Source organism: Triturus cristatus, chromosome 9 (genome assembly GCF_964204655.1).
Source record: "Triturus cristatus chromosome 9, aTriCri1.1, whole genome shotgun sequence".
Taxonomy (NCBI): Eukaryota; Metazoa; Chordata; class Amphibia; order Caudata; family Salamandridae; genus Triturus; species Triturus cristatus.
The window spans coordinates 1167637582-1167651738 of NC_140592.1; the positions used below are offsets into that span (position 1 = coordinate 1167637582).

Consider the following 14157-nt stretch of genomic DNA (forward strand, 5'->3'; position numbering starts at 1 on the left):
TTTGCTAATACGACTGGGGAAAGACCTGCCCGTGGCCCCGTTAAGCATAGTGTGGAGCAAGATAAAGCAGAGTATTACCTACAGCAGCAGCCATAATGCCTCAGAGGCGCTTCCTGAGAAAGGGAAATGCTGTAGCATTCCCAAGAGAGTTATCTGATGAGTGGCCACCCTGGTCTGTAGGTGTGTTTCAGGTGGTATTGCAATCCATGGGACCCATAATGGTCACATTGAAAGGCTGATATAAAAATGTGCTTAGTCTGAGGAGCCTTCTAGGTAGAGGACCCAGGCGGAACAGGTAGAGAAAGGTTCTAAAGCCAAGGGCATACAGGGAGGCATGTATACAGTGAGGCACAAGACGAAATGGGTCATTTAATGAGGAGATGCAACATCAGCCATAAGAAGGAGAGAAGAGGTTGAACCCCAGGCAGGGCCCTCTTTGAAAGAAGACCCAATTGATGTGTTACGGGAACTCTTCATGAGATGCAGCGCTGAACCCCACAATTAATTTCCCACAATAGATGTGATGGCGTGGCAGGATGCTTATGTATCATTCCCGGCTGATATGGATAGCACCAACGATGACTAGTATGTAGCCTCCTTGGGTATAGACAGATACACAGTGTCCAGATGCGACATGACGCTGCAACTGTAATGGGGGAGGGCCAATTTTCCGTCAAAAGAGTGGCGAGAGGGATCTGGAAAGAGCCTACCAATTTCTGATGATGCTTATGATTTTGTTCGAGAGCTGATTATACACCCAAGATCTTTGGAATGGGTGCACTTAGCCGAAGGTAAGACTCTATTTGGACACGCGGCTCAGGATTCCAGTAGACACGTAGGTCCATAAACTCATAGCATTTACATCCAAATTAACAAAGGGGAATTAACAGAGCACAGCACGGCTGTCAGGATCATTTAATGGATATCAATGGGCTTTGGTAAAAGAACTGAACTTAGCAGAGTAGGCTATGGTGACAGGGATTATAGTGGACCCAGATGTACTGAAGGGGTGAGCCCATCAAGGAGTATGATTTCGGGGTAATGCCAATTGCATGATTGTAGCGGAGAGGCGAGAGGGATTCCTACTGAAGATTGCATAATGCCAACATTTTAATGACCCACTTCATTAGCTATCAAATGTGTACATATCTACACTGTGCTAAAGAAGATCTACTCATCGCTTACAAAGGTATTTGGCCAGAGGTTTTTCATCAGGGCTGGCTGAGGTGTGGGAACTTGGACTTCTGTACCTTCTCTTTGAACAGATCCCAGGGATACCAACATGCATAGCCAAGGCAGGACAGAAGATGACTATCGCATTTCTTCACATCCGGAGGCAGGAGTGCTGTGTCAAAACCCTGCAGAGGGAGCCAGAAGTTTTTCAGTGGAAAGTTACTCAGGTGAGTGAGAACTGTACAGAGAACCTTTGCCTGAGGGCAAATCAGCACTCTTCATTGGCAACTGGAGGAGAATTTCCCATGATTCCTGGATGTTACAGTCCCTGAGCAGCTTTTACAGGGTGCCCATCAAAGGTAGCAGCCAAACCCGATCCTTTCTCCAGGAGAAATAGCATTGCTTCCAGGCAAGGATATTTGAAAGCACTTTTTCAACGGCTGAGACGCCTGTTCAAGTTTTCTAAGCAATGTAATCTTCTTCATGTTATAAATCTGTGAGAATTAACTCAATGACGTGTTTCACCACTTCGAGATTAAGGTGATTTGTCCCCTCTGCGACATTCTGTTACAGAGAGTTTGAATGATACATCTGGATTTGAAGGACCTTTACCTTCTAGTTCCCGTTTGGGAACCCCACTAGTTGTTCCTCCTACTTTAATGGGACAGTGAGATTTGGAAATTCTTCAGTCTGCCATTCGGGTCGTTGTCCATCATGTGGTATTTCACAAACCTCCTCAAGCTAGTGGCAGCATATTTATGCTCAAAGGGTGTTAGGATGGTCTTATATCTGGACAGTGTGCTTTGATTGACACAGGGCACTGTCCTGTCACACGCATGTTTCAATGGCAATTTCCCTGTTACAAGATAGTGCCACCCCAATGTTTGTAATTGTTTGCTTTGACTGTGGAATCAGTTCAAGCAGTCCTCAAGTTACTCGTGACAATGATTCAAATACTACAGAAGCAAATAAGTGGGGTACTAACAAGACAACAAATCTTCTGAAACCATTTAGCAGAGTGTTGGCGTGTTTGTCTGCATCACTGCAGGAAATATATCTTGGTCCACTCCATTACCAGGAACTGCAGAGGATGAAAATTCTTCATCTACGGAAGGATTCGTTGTATGCAAATAATGTCTCTTGGTCAGAGGAAGCCAAGACAGAATTGGAGTGAGGATTAGCACAAATGAAATCCTGGAATGGTGAGCGATCTTTGGCGCCAAACCAGACATGGTGGTCGATCCGGACACCAGTTGCTTGGATTGTGGAGCTCATTCTGGCAGCATGTCAACATTGGGTCTTTGGTCAGAAAATAAAGCAGATCTTCACACCAACTGTTTTGAGATGCTGGTGGGCTAATTCCAAGTGAAGATTTTTGCTAAGGACAAGGTGCAGTGCTGCATGCTATTGAGAATGGGCTATGTGTCAGCAGTGCACTATGTCAATCATCTTGGAGGAATGAGGCTCTATGTTTTGGCTGAACTAGCGAAAGGGTTTTGGCATTCTTGCCTAGATCTTCAGATATTTGTGATTGAGGAGCATTTACCAGTAATCCCAGTAATTGAAAACTAAGTTCCTCACGATTATTGTCACTTGAAGATTGCTGGGTACAGCGTCACTCTGATAGGTTTGTGTCCGGGTTTAAATGGCCAATGGAAAGCTATTTCAGATGGAGACACGATTCAGCACCATTGGCAACAGATATATTTCTTCATGTTTGGGGCCCTAATGTGAAATAGCCGTTTTGTTAATTTCGGATGAATCAGAAGATTTTAGTACAAATCAGGAGGCAGGCAGCAGAATTCATTTTGATCAAGCCATTTGGCTGACCCAAGTCTGATAGCCAGATCTTCTACAGTTGTCTGTTTACTCACCAGTGATAATACCACACAGTTATACCACTACACAGTTATACCATCCTGATGATCCAGGAAACATTCATTCCCTAGTAGCAGAAGACCTTCCGAGATTGATAGCATGGAGACCTTTTGGAGCAAGCGTAGCAGCTATTTAAAGAGCCCTGGTCTCCAGGTATGCTCAAGATTTACACGTCAGCTTGGGCGAGATGGTCTGCCCTGTGTATGAAATGGGATTGGTGTCCCACTTCTGCATCTACAGTACACATTCAGAATCTCTTATCGAACTAGCTCAACAAGGAATGTCATACAGGTCAATGAGATTCTACAGGTCCGTCATTCCTGAGGCCATGTTCCGCAGAGGGCACACAGGTGGGGGAACACCGTATAGTGTGTAAGGCTTTGTTTGTCTATGGGATTGTTTATTTGGCTTGTGCCAACAATGAATGTTTACCTTTTAACAAGTTGGAGAGTTCCTGATATCCAAGCCGCCTAAAGAGGTAAGACAATTATTGACTGTGCTAAAACCTCCTCATCAAACAACAACGTCTGCCTCTCTAGCAAGATGGGTGGTAAGATAGGTGATGTCACAGGTAGAGGTGTTATTTGTACACATTCTCTTAGAGGACCTAATGACACAAAGGCTTTCAGGGTAGGTACACATCAAGAAGATATCATGAAAGCAACAGATTGGTCAAATGATTTAGGGCCTCATGTAGGTAGCATACCAGTTACCACTTCTAAAATACCGAACGATACCGAATCGGTATTTTAGAAGTGGTAACTCGTATGTAGGTAATGAGTCGGTATTTTTTACCGATTCGTTACAAGTCGGTAATTACCGAATCGGTATTTACCGATTCGGTAATGAGGCATACCTTCCCATTGATGGGAAGGTATGCCTCATTACCGAATCGGTAAATACCGATTCGGTAATGGGGGGAACACATGAAAGGGTGGCAGGGTGTCACATTGACACCCTGTTGCACCCCTGATTCGGCCATGTGTGCACATGTGGCACACATACATGCCCTAAGGGCATGTATGTATGCCACATTGCACACTGCTACGCGCGTAAAAATGCTTCAACACATACATTAATTATTTACCACCAACTATAAGTTGGTGGTAAATACCGACTCTAAAACACACCCACACACTCCCCCTACATCTCGATTTTGGCTTCGGAATTTACCGAATCGGTAAAATTACCGATTCGGAATAGTTACCGATTCGGTAACATTACCGATTCGGTATTATTACCGAATCGGTAATTTTACCGATTCGGTAAATTCCGAAGCCAAATCTTGTCCCCCTACATACCAATAGCCAAAATACCGGTCGGTAACGGTATAATTACCGAAAATCGGCCGTTACCGACCGGTATTTGGCTACCTACATGAGGCCCTTAGTCTTTAGAGAATTCTACTATACATTTATTGAGAGTATGGCTTTGAATGTTTTGGGTAAACTTTGAAAAAGCATAATAGGCGCCTCATGTCTTGACATACATACATGCATATGCAAATATATATATATATATATATATATATATATATATATATATATATACATATATCTATATATATATCTATATATCCATCCAACACAAATTGCCCTGAGGCAAGAACAAGCCAGTTTGCAGGGTGGCTTTCACCACGAATTTATTCATGCAGCATGCACAGTCCAAAGTAAATATATACATTCCTTCCTTACGTGTTTCAAAGCTTAGCAGCTTCTTCATCAGAGGAAAGTCACAAAATCTAGGAAAGGCTGCCTGCAGCACTTATACGCATGCGCTGACTATTGCTCCCAGGTGGGCTCCGTGAAAGGCATGCTGGTGCTTGTAGTATAATAAAAGGCACGTGTTACCTCCATGGGTTCCATTGAATCCGTGACATCAATAAAGTTAATTAAAAAACCCCAGTGGACCTCCGGGCCGTGACTGCTGCGAATAACATCTTTCTGCCCTGCTGCACCTTAATTTCAACAAGAAAATCCATTTCTGTCGACAGGCCCCACAACACCAGTGGTGGCAAGTTCTCTGCGGCCAGGCTGCCGCAAACACATCCAACACAAATTGCCCTGAGGCAAGAACAAGCCATCGTATTATACCAGGAAATTATTGAGGACTGATTGAAACTTGATGAATTTCTTAAAATTCCCTGGTTTAAATATCTAAGAACGCATTGTCTGCAACTAAGGAGAGCGGAAATGCTTAAACATCCTTGGACCCTTTAGCCCAAAGACAGGTCCTTGGTATAAAAAGAACTGCAAGTCTGCTCTATTCTGATCAGGGAGGGTGATGAAGTTACAGCATCTTCAGTTGGGTCCTATTTGTTACTGAAGACCGGACCAGGTCTGGAGCCCTACTTGTCTTTGTTTCTGACTACTATGATCATTGAGTATTCTCTAGATTGAAGTTGGGTTACATTTTCTTAAGTCTTATCTAATATATCAATCCGTGTTCTTCTGATTGCTTATCTATTCAAATGTACTTCTCTTTTCTCCATTTTTCAGATCTATCTGCATGAAGTATTTTGTCCCTTTGGGGTTTTAATAGATGAGGATTAGCATGTTTATGTTCACAACCCCTTGACAATCCTTTGGTGTGCTGTACTGTGAGCAGTTTTTAAACTGCAGATGTTAAGTGAAGGACGTCTTTCAATGTAAATGATGATTGTGTGAGATTCTATTAATCTGTTTTGTGCTGAATTTTGTCTCCTGTTTGTTTTACGGTTACTTTTTTTGCTGAATAAACTTATTTCTGATTCTGAGTAGCAAAGTTGAAGAAAGCATAATACTTTATTATAATCCAGACTTCCTTTAACGTTGTCTCTCCCAAAATGTCCATTGTCTGCTTAACGAAAAATCACATTATTGACCTTGTACCAGTATCAGCAGATGTATCAGCCCCACCGGGAGCAGCATCGCTGCTGCCCATCTCACATACAGCAACTCACAATTCCACTCAAACATACACACAGGGAACATTCTGTGACATCACTTGCTGGCTGAGCAGCAGAGTACAGAACACAGGGAAAGGACTAGACATAAATGAGAGCAGGGTATCACACATTGCCTCTCATGCTGCTTTCTTACTCCTGGGGACCCAGTGCCTTGCAAAGCACCTTAACTAGCTGTAGAAAGCTAAATGCAACAGACAAACAGCAGAGTAACACCACTCACGCACCATTTAAAAGGAGGTATTCACTAGCGTGACCTATCTGCATTCTATGCAAAGTTCCCGATAACTGGCTCATCTGATTAGCAGGACAGTCTGAAATGCTGGTGTCAGGAGATTTCTCAAGATAGAAACACCAAATGCAAAACATGTTAGCAAGACTGCAGACAAATGAAAGTAGGTTTGTGACTGAAAGCACCAGAATGGAGGGCCTAAAACCGTGCCAAATGGCTGACAAATACTGTCAGATATGCTCCATCATGCACTGCTTCACCCCTTTGTTCGGTGACTGGCTACCTTCGTCTTTAGTTCACACCAGCTTTGACAAGGTAGATTGTCAATTGCCCTCAGCAACGCAAAATCAGTGGCGGCTGCTGCCAGTCTAAAGTAGTAGGGCGGGGAGGAGGTTGGGGAACAAATACAAATGAAGCAACTTACCTGCTTCTCCCGCTGCCGGCTGCCTCTTTGCTCCTCTTGTCCCAGCAGTCGATAGGCCACAAAGTGCAGGCTCCCTACCTAATCCAGACGCTGCTCTCATGCAATGCCTAGTCTGAGAGAAGTGCTGGGATTGGCCTGAGCAGGCTAGTCTGATGCTGGCTCAGGCACAGGGAAGGCTGTGCTTTTTCTCCACCCGGCTGTGCAATACAGCTGGGTTGGAGAAACAAAACTGTACATTATGGTTTGCCTGTCCTAAGACAGCCTCCCAAACTGACAGGCGCACATAACAGTGCCCACCACTCCTCCTCCCTGACATGGCCATGCCCCGCTAGACTCATCGGCTCCGCGGCTCAGACAGTGACAAATAAAATGATAACACTGTTTTATTATCATTTTAGTTATCATCTGCTGTCTATGAATAGTGGCCCGAAGCTCTTATGCCATTATGGAGGAGCTGCCCCTGAAAATAATGCTTTGACAGCTATTAAGCGCCCTAAGCAAGGGACAATAATGCCTTAATAGAAAGAGATTTCTATGTAGCACTTGTTGCCACACATTATGGGACCTCGTAGCACTGTAAGACAGGTGGTAAATAAGACACATTTGCAAGATATTACTTTTACTGACCTCTAGAGGATATTGGTCTTGTAAGAATATGAAATTGTGACTAAGGGTTACACATAGTTCTCAGCAACAAGTGCTTACTCACTAATCTATTTTACTGGTAAAAAAGGAGGCTATTTAATTTATTTAGCAAAGCTGTCTTTGAATGACATTCTTCAACATTGGGTTTCAATGAATGAATGGAGTTGAGAGCTGATTTCAAGGCTTTTCACCATTTTCACTTTCTGAAGAAATGGGGGATACTGTATGCCATGTAGACATAAAGGAGTCTGTGGTTTGTATGTGGGTTTATTGTATTTGCAGAAAATACGTTTGTTGCAAATGTCCCTTTCTAGGGTGCTTCCCTCGACTTTCTGTTTTTCTCTTTCCCAGTTTTCCACTGCTTTGGATGCTAGCCTTGGGACTTTTAGCTTGTTTGGCACGGTCATTCAATGCCAAAGTGCTGTGCTCGTCATATACATGATTAGCTGATTCAAGTTAGCTATAAGTCCCTTGTCAAGGAGGAAGACATATATATCCAGGCCATGTATCTCAAATGTTCCTCCGTTGACCTGGAGCACTGGTTGTGCATCCACAGAGGTGGCTCATCCTTAGTGCCACTGGTTTGCCCTGGTGGGGCCTGTGTGCATGGTTTACTGTTACTCAACTTCTGTGTATTCCTGATAGAAGGCTAAAAACTAGGGGCTCAAGGGAAACTGCGGACCTCTGACTTTGAGGGGCCTTTCTTGGGGAGTTACCTGTGAGTGGAATTGGCACCTGCATTCTAAGGGACAGGGTCTTGGCCCCACAAAAGATTGTGGTCAAATCTTCCGGGGTTGGATGGCAGACAGGACAAAATTTAGAGAGGGACTGTACATTTCAAAGGTGGCCATTTGAACTGATCGTATCCTCAAAGGCCATTGTGGGTATAGTTACTGGGTCTCTGGCCGCCGAAAGTAGAAACGCTTCTCGATTTGGAACCATACTACAGTGGTGCGATGCTGGGACATTGACACGAGAAATCATTAGGGCAGGAGGGACTGCAACAGAACTATCTGCAAACGTGTAGTCTCCTGGAGCTTGTCGGGCCCCAGGAAGGGGACTATCACTTGATGGATTTGGCCTGGACGTTGCTGGCCTGCGGCTAAGTGCCAACTGTCGTGGCCTGGGTCCCGAAGTACACTCCAAGGGCCAGTGAGCTGGCCTTCTGTCCATGAGATCCCAGGAACACAAAGTAACTCACTGTCTCCACAAGATTGTAAGGACTGCACGGGGTGCGGCGGAGACAGGTGTAAGTGATCGTGTTTGGTACAAGGACCGTCCTAATATACCCCATCATCACACTGTGCAGAGGAGTGCGCGTGAAAAGATCAGCAGTCACCTTAGGTGCCGGAACGTGTGGTGTTCGAGGAGTGCGGAGGAAGCTTGCAGAGTCTGAGGAACCCGTGCTTGCAACCAGGGGACCTGTGCTCACTTGCGCTTCAGAGCGTGTGGTGTCCGAGGGGAGTTGGGGGAACCTGAGTCGGGAGCTTAGACTGTCTTTGGCCTCCAGATCGGGAGGATGACAGTACCTGACATCGTGTCATCTGTCCGAAGATGTTGGCTCCCTCTCGCTGGACCCACACCACAAGGTGCTTTGTTGTGGGGAACACTGTGACGAGTCCCGAGGGGTTTTGTGTGCCTTGGGCACCTACAGTTGACTGTGGGGGACTACGGCACGTCACACCTCCACTTGCGAGGAAAACATTTCTCCAGACATGCGTCAGTTTCCGGGATCACAACCTTTTGTCCACAGGGGGAATCGTGGTCCTGCACTCATGCAGGTGCCGTCGGACACCTGGAGGTCTAATCCCGATGGACGAACCTAAGTAACTGTTTCTTTCCGTGATAGGTGTTTCGACTGTCAAGTCAACGGGGCGCCAGCTGGGGCAACATGTATAGTTGGCTGGTGGAGTTGAAGGACTGAGGGCCTTGGTCAGGAGACGCAGTGAAAGAATTGTGTGTGTTTCACTTTTCTGCTAATGGGAAAGTCCAACAATTGCATATAACTGTAAAGTGTATATACAACGTGTGTTTAGTTTTGATTTCAATAGATAAGTTTGACAATTGTGTACAACTGTAGTGTGTATATACAATGTGTATATCGTTTTGATTATAGTGTGTGAGTGTGTAATACAAAGACAAGTGTTTTATACATACGATGTGGAGTCTTTTTGTAGCATAGCAATGTGTTGCAAGGTTGGTGTTGTGCCAATACTTAACACTCAAGCTGTGAGGATAAGCCTGACTGCTTGGTCCCAGGCTACCAGAGGGTGAGCACAGGTTATCGGACGAGTGTACCGTACACACAGTTCTATTCCTATTTGGAACAGTGGATTCGGACTGGCTTCGATCTATCCCAGCCAGCCCAAAACTGCTGGGTCTAACAACCTGCACCTCACATTCTTTGTTTTTGGACCACCACCTACACTTGTGGCTATCATCTTATGCCCAGTTTACACCCCAAGGACTTCCTACTATCTCTCATCCTAGCTCATAGCTCCTTCTCCTTTCTCTCGGATCCTTTCTGTCTTTGTCTTTGCATTTGACCCTGCTAATTTGCTGTTACAGATCATTTTTATTCTCTGTCCACTCGCCCCACAAACTCTGGACTGCTGGAGAAATATTTCTCTTTTCTTCTTCCCCTCTTCTCACATTCATCCATCCATTTCTCTCCTTATTTTGCCCTCTATTTTCTAAAATGAGGAAACAAAACTTTGTTTAAAAATAGTCCATCAAGTTGGCTTTCTAGATGAGGATTGTTACACTGCTCTATTTAAAAGACTTTCTCTTTTAATACTTTATTATTTCTCCTGTTTATCTTACTTATGTGCCATGACGTGGCCTTCAAATGTCTTTTATGTGCAATGTTCTATAAATGATAGATAGTTTCAGCGTGGAGGTGAAAGGCCTAAAGTTGCACACATGAAGAAAGAGTTTTTCAGCTGAAGTGAACGTGTCATATTTGTACAGAGAACAGCGGGCATATGGGCAGATAAGACTGAGCTGCTGTTTCTTTTGGGATTGAAGCAAAGCTTGGTTTTCTCGGGATTTTCTTAAATTATATTTTTGCAAGAAAATCAGTATCAATATCAGCTGAATATTAGATTTAAAAAAGCAGAACAGCTTCGCCCATACGTGAAGCAGCCGCCTGCGCAAATATGTAAAGCATAATAAATAATCGAAGGGCAAGGCTACACTTCAGGAAATAAAAGGGTGAAGGATTTAGTAGATATGTGTATTAAAATAGTTATATCTTTTAGTTGTATATTTCTGTTCATAGTGAGCGTATTAATAAAACATGCAGTCATAGTGCTTCAGGAGGGCGAAGTTAAAAAACGTGGCTTCAGGCTGCCATAATGCCTAATTTTAGACCTCTGAGAGATGAAAGCAAAACAAGATCTACAAGTGGCTGGTTGAAAATACTTTTGGAAGGAAGGGAGCCAAAATGCTGAGACATCGGCAAGGGTGATAAAATATCAGACCTTTTTAATATATCAGTGGATTTGTTTTGGCCAGCACACACACATGAAACCAAAATAATCCTCTCTGAATAAGCAATTCTGTTTTTTAACTCGTTGATAAAAAACAAGTCAATTGAACAAGACGGATGCGGCGTTCGCTATGGTTGTTTTCTGCGTCCTCTGCTTTGATGTGGTAGTTCGGAGGTATGTACATTTTTTGGCACTCAATTAGGAGAGCCCTTTGCCGGATACAACTTTGTTCAGTTCTTCACTTTTTTCCAAAATCAACTTACACCTAGAATGTTCTAAAGGCGCCCAGTACTGTATAACATAGTGCTTGGATTCTTTAGTTGACATCAGTGCAGAAACCAAACATTCTACACCAAAGTGAACATCTGACACTGGGTTTATAGGGCGCGTGAGCACCTTTACGAATGCAATGCAGAGGCCTTTCAGAAGGTGGTTTGTCTTAAGCCACCTCAGCCTTTGTGATGTCCTTTCTGTGATACAAGGGACCTTTAAAGCATTCAAGGCATTTTGTTGGAATATACGACGTTAGTTTACACCGCGATACCTTTACAACACAGGCATGACAACGCAAGTCGTTACAAAGACTTGTGCTGGAGGGCGCTGGACTTAGGAATAGTATGATTTACTATTCCAACTCCAGTCTACGTACAGTAGGGAAGGTGTTGGAATAGTAAATCATACTATTCCTTAGGTTAGAGTGCCATCCAATGCAAGTCATTGTAATGACTTGCGTTGTAATTCCCGCGTTGTAAAGATATTGCGGTGTAAACACCGCAATGGAACCGATGTTTCCCTTTTTGTTGCTGTGTACACAGCCAACCTCTGTCTTTAATCTTATGACTTGCTTCCTGGCAGCTAGTTCTTGGCTTGTTATGTTTCATACAGGTACCCCGATATAGGCTCAGATAGTAACCAAACTTTTCACCTACATTTTCCCCTGCCATTACACTACATAACAGTTCTTAGTTCTGACCTTTTACCTAGTTATGGTACTGCTTAAATGACGTGGGGTTTTCTCTGAAAACGTGCCTCATTCATTATGCATGAGGATTCTTGGAATCTCAGCATTACTACCATCTCCTGCATAATATTTATGTATAAGGGTCTTTCCTTCCGTCATCTTAGTCTGACATGACACAGCAAGGTACATCCCCTGTGGGTACCACTTTGGGTATATATACACCATATCTTCGCTGAGGTGGGAGAGGAGAAAAAAGACTTCCATGCTGACACACTGACGCAAGATGCTGGGGTTCCTGCACGCAGACACTTCAGCTCGCAGTGGTCTGACATCCTTTGCCAGGTGTCCATCTCGAGACCAAGACGAGGTCCCACAGTCTCTCACTTCAGCCTAGGGGGATTCTTGGCTCAACACCAACATACATGCTAGGTACATGTAGGCACATCTAGTTAGGGTTGCATCGTAGGAGTACGCATTATTACTGTCATGTATTTAGCGCTATGGTAGGAATCTACCATCCTTTTACTCTGTTGGTGCTTATAATCATTTATATCTGATTCTGTCTTATGGTTGTTTCAGCACACCTTTTTTACACTAGAAGGACGCTGGTTCAATAAATGCTTATTGAAATTGTCCCCACCGTTTATTCTGTATATCTCTCGGAGACAAAGTGAGCATGAGTGACTGAGCGAAAAGTACTTTACTATTTCCACCATCCCTTATCGGACAGAGCTGTCATGTTCGATAGTTGCCAAGAGCCAATCTCTCCTTGGTAAGAGGAGTTTACAGTGGCACTGTGAGCTAGCTGGTATACAGGTAAACATACCCGATAGGGTGTCTAGAATCAGTCTGGACACCAATCCCACAGTCTGTTGTATAAATGCACAGATCGTATATAGGTTTATAGGAACTACACGACAGGCTGGTCCATTGATTGGATGGATTGGTCAAAAGAACAAAAGAGGGTCCCTGAAAAATAAAATATATGGAGAAGAAAACCAGGGCAGAATGTTAGCAACATAAACAAAACACAAACTTCTCCAATAGGATAAATACAGTACCAAAAGGTTTACAATATTTGGGAGCCATAGATCAGACCAATTCCGTTTTTAGTTTATTATTCATCAATATAAATATCTTGTATAGTAGAAAAGATTTTATCAAAGCCATATACATGGGTTGTGTGAGCTCCACATGAGTTCAGAACATATATAAACAAAACCAAGGATAACAACTATCACCACATAACATATTAGAAAAAACAATCACACCCTGTCACGCATATCAAAATATTAGACGCAAATTCAACACAATAATGACATTTGTGGTTTCCTGTGAAGGGTGTCTGTCCTGTGATGGATTTCTGAATATAGTCCTTCTCTTCCTTGCATGCCACTTTAACCAGAGTGTTTCTGTTGTGTCTAAATGCAAAGACTGGTCTTGGAAGTTTTGTCAACTGTTCTCCAGCATTGAAGATGTGCTATTGCGATTCAATGATTTGCCTGATTTTATTGTTAAGGTTGGAGTGGCGAGTGACACAAACCAAGTTTTGGTCATTATTTATCGGTTTTTCTTGAAAAAGGCTATCTCTGTTATAATACTTTGCTCTTTTGTATATAGATAAGTAGGTATTTCTTTTCTCATCTCCACTCTCTTCCCAGCATGACTTACAGCATCTACAATAAAAGATGGTTTATCTAGCCTATTGACACTCATCACCTTCTGTTCATTTTTCACATTGTTCTGGAATAAACTTGTCACTTGGGTATACTCAGGAATACCCATAACAAGGGTGCTTGTATGTTGGAGGTTCTATACACCTTTTGGTATCTTCAGGTATCTAGAGCTGCTCAGGCCGTTGTCTTACTTTTCCTTTCCCTAGCCTACCCTTTAATCCTATGAATTAATTTTATTCTTTTTCAGATTTTAGACCAGTATTCGAAACCTGATATGAGCTCTCGTTTAGTGCTTAAAAAGTACAGAATGGATGTCAGTTGCCACTGACTATACAGCACAGACAGCGCCCTGATGAAGGTTTCATTATTCTCTTAAATAGCCCCTTAACTTCCGAAACACGTGTCAACGCAATTCTGTCTTTACATGTTTTGCTTCATTAATGAGAGAAAGGATGCAAGAAGTCCTAAAGCTGTACGACTACCATATCAATACATTGGAATAATCATTATGAAATTATGTTGAATTTGCGTCTAATGTTTTGATATGAGTGCTTTTTGTAGAGTGTGACTGGGTGTGATTGTTTTTTTGAATATGTTAAGTGGTGATATTTTTTGTCCTTGGTTTTGTTTATATATGGTATGAACTCATGCGGAGCTCACAAAATCCATGTATATAACTTTGATAAAATCTTTTCTACTGTACAAAATATTTATAATGATGAATAATAAACTA

General features: G+C 43.1%; 1 protein-coding gene across 1 annotated transcript in view; it reads left to right on the plus strand.

Moving 5' to 3' along the window:
* Positions 1–14157, plus strand: part of RAD51B (RAD51 paralog B) — a 2869137-nt gene that overhangs the window by 2796909 nt on the left and 58071 nt on the right. The gene's annotated exons all lie outside the window — the stretch shown is intronic.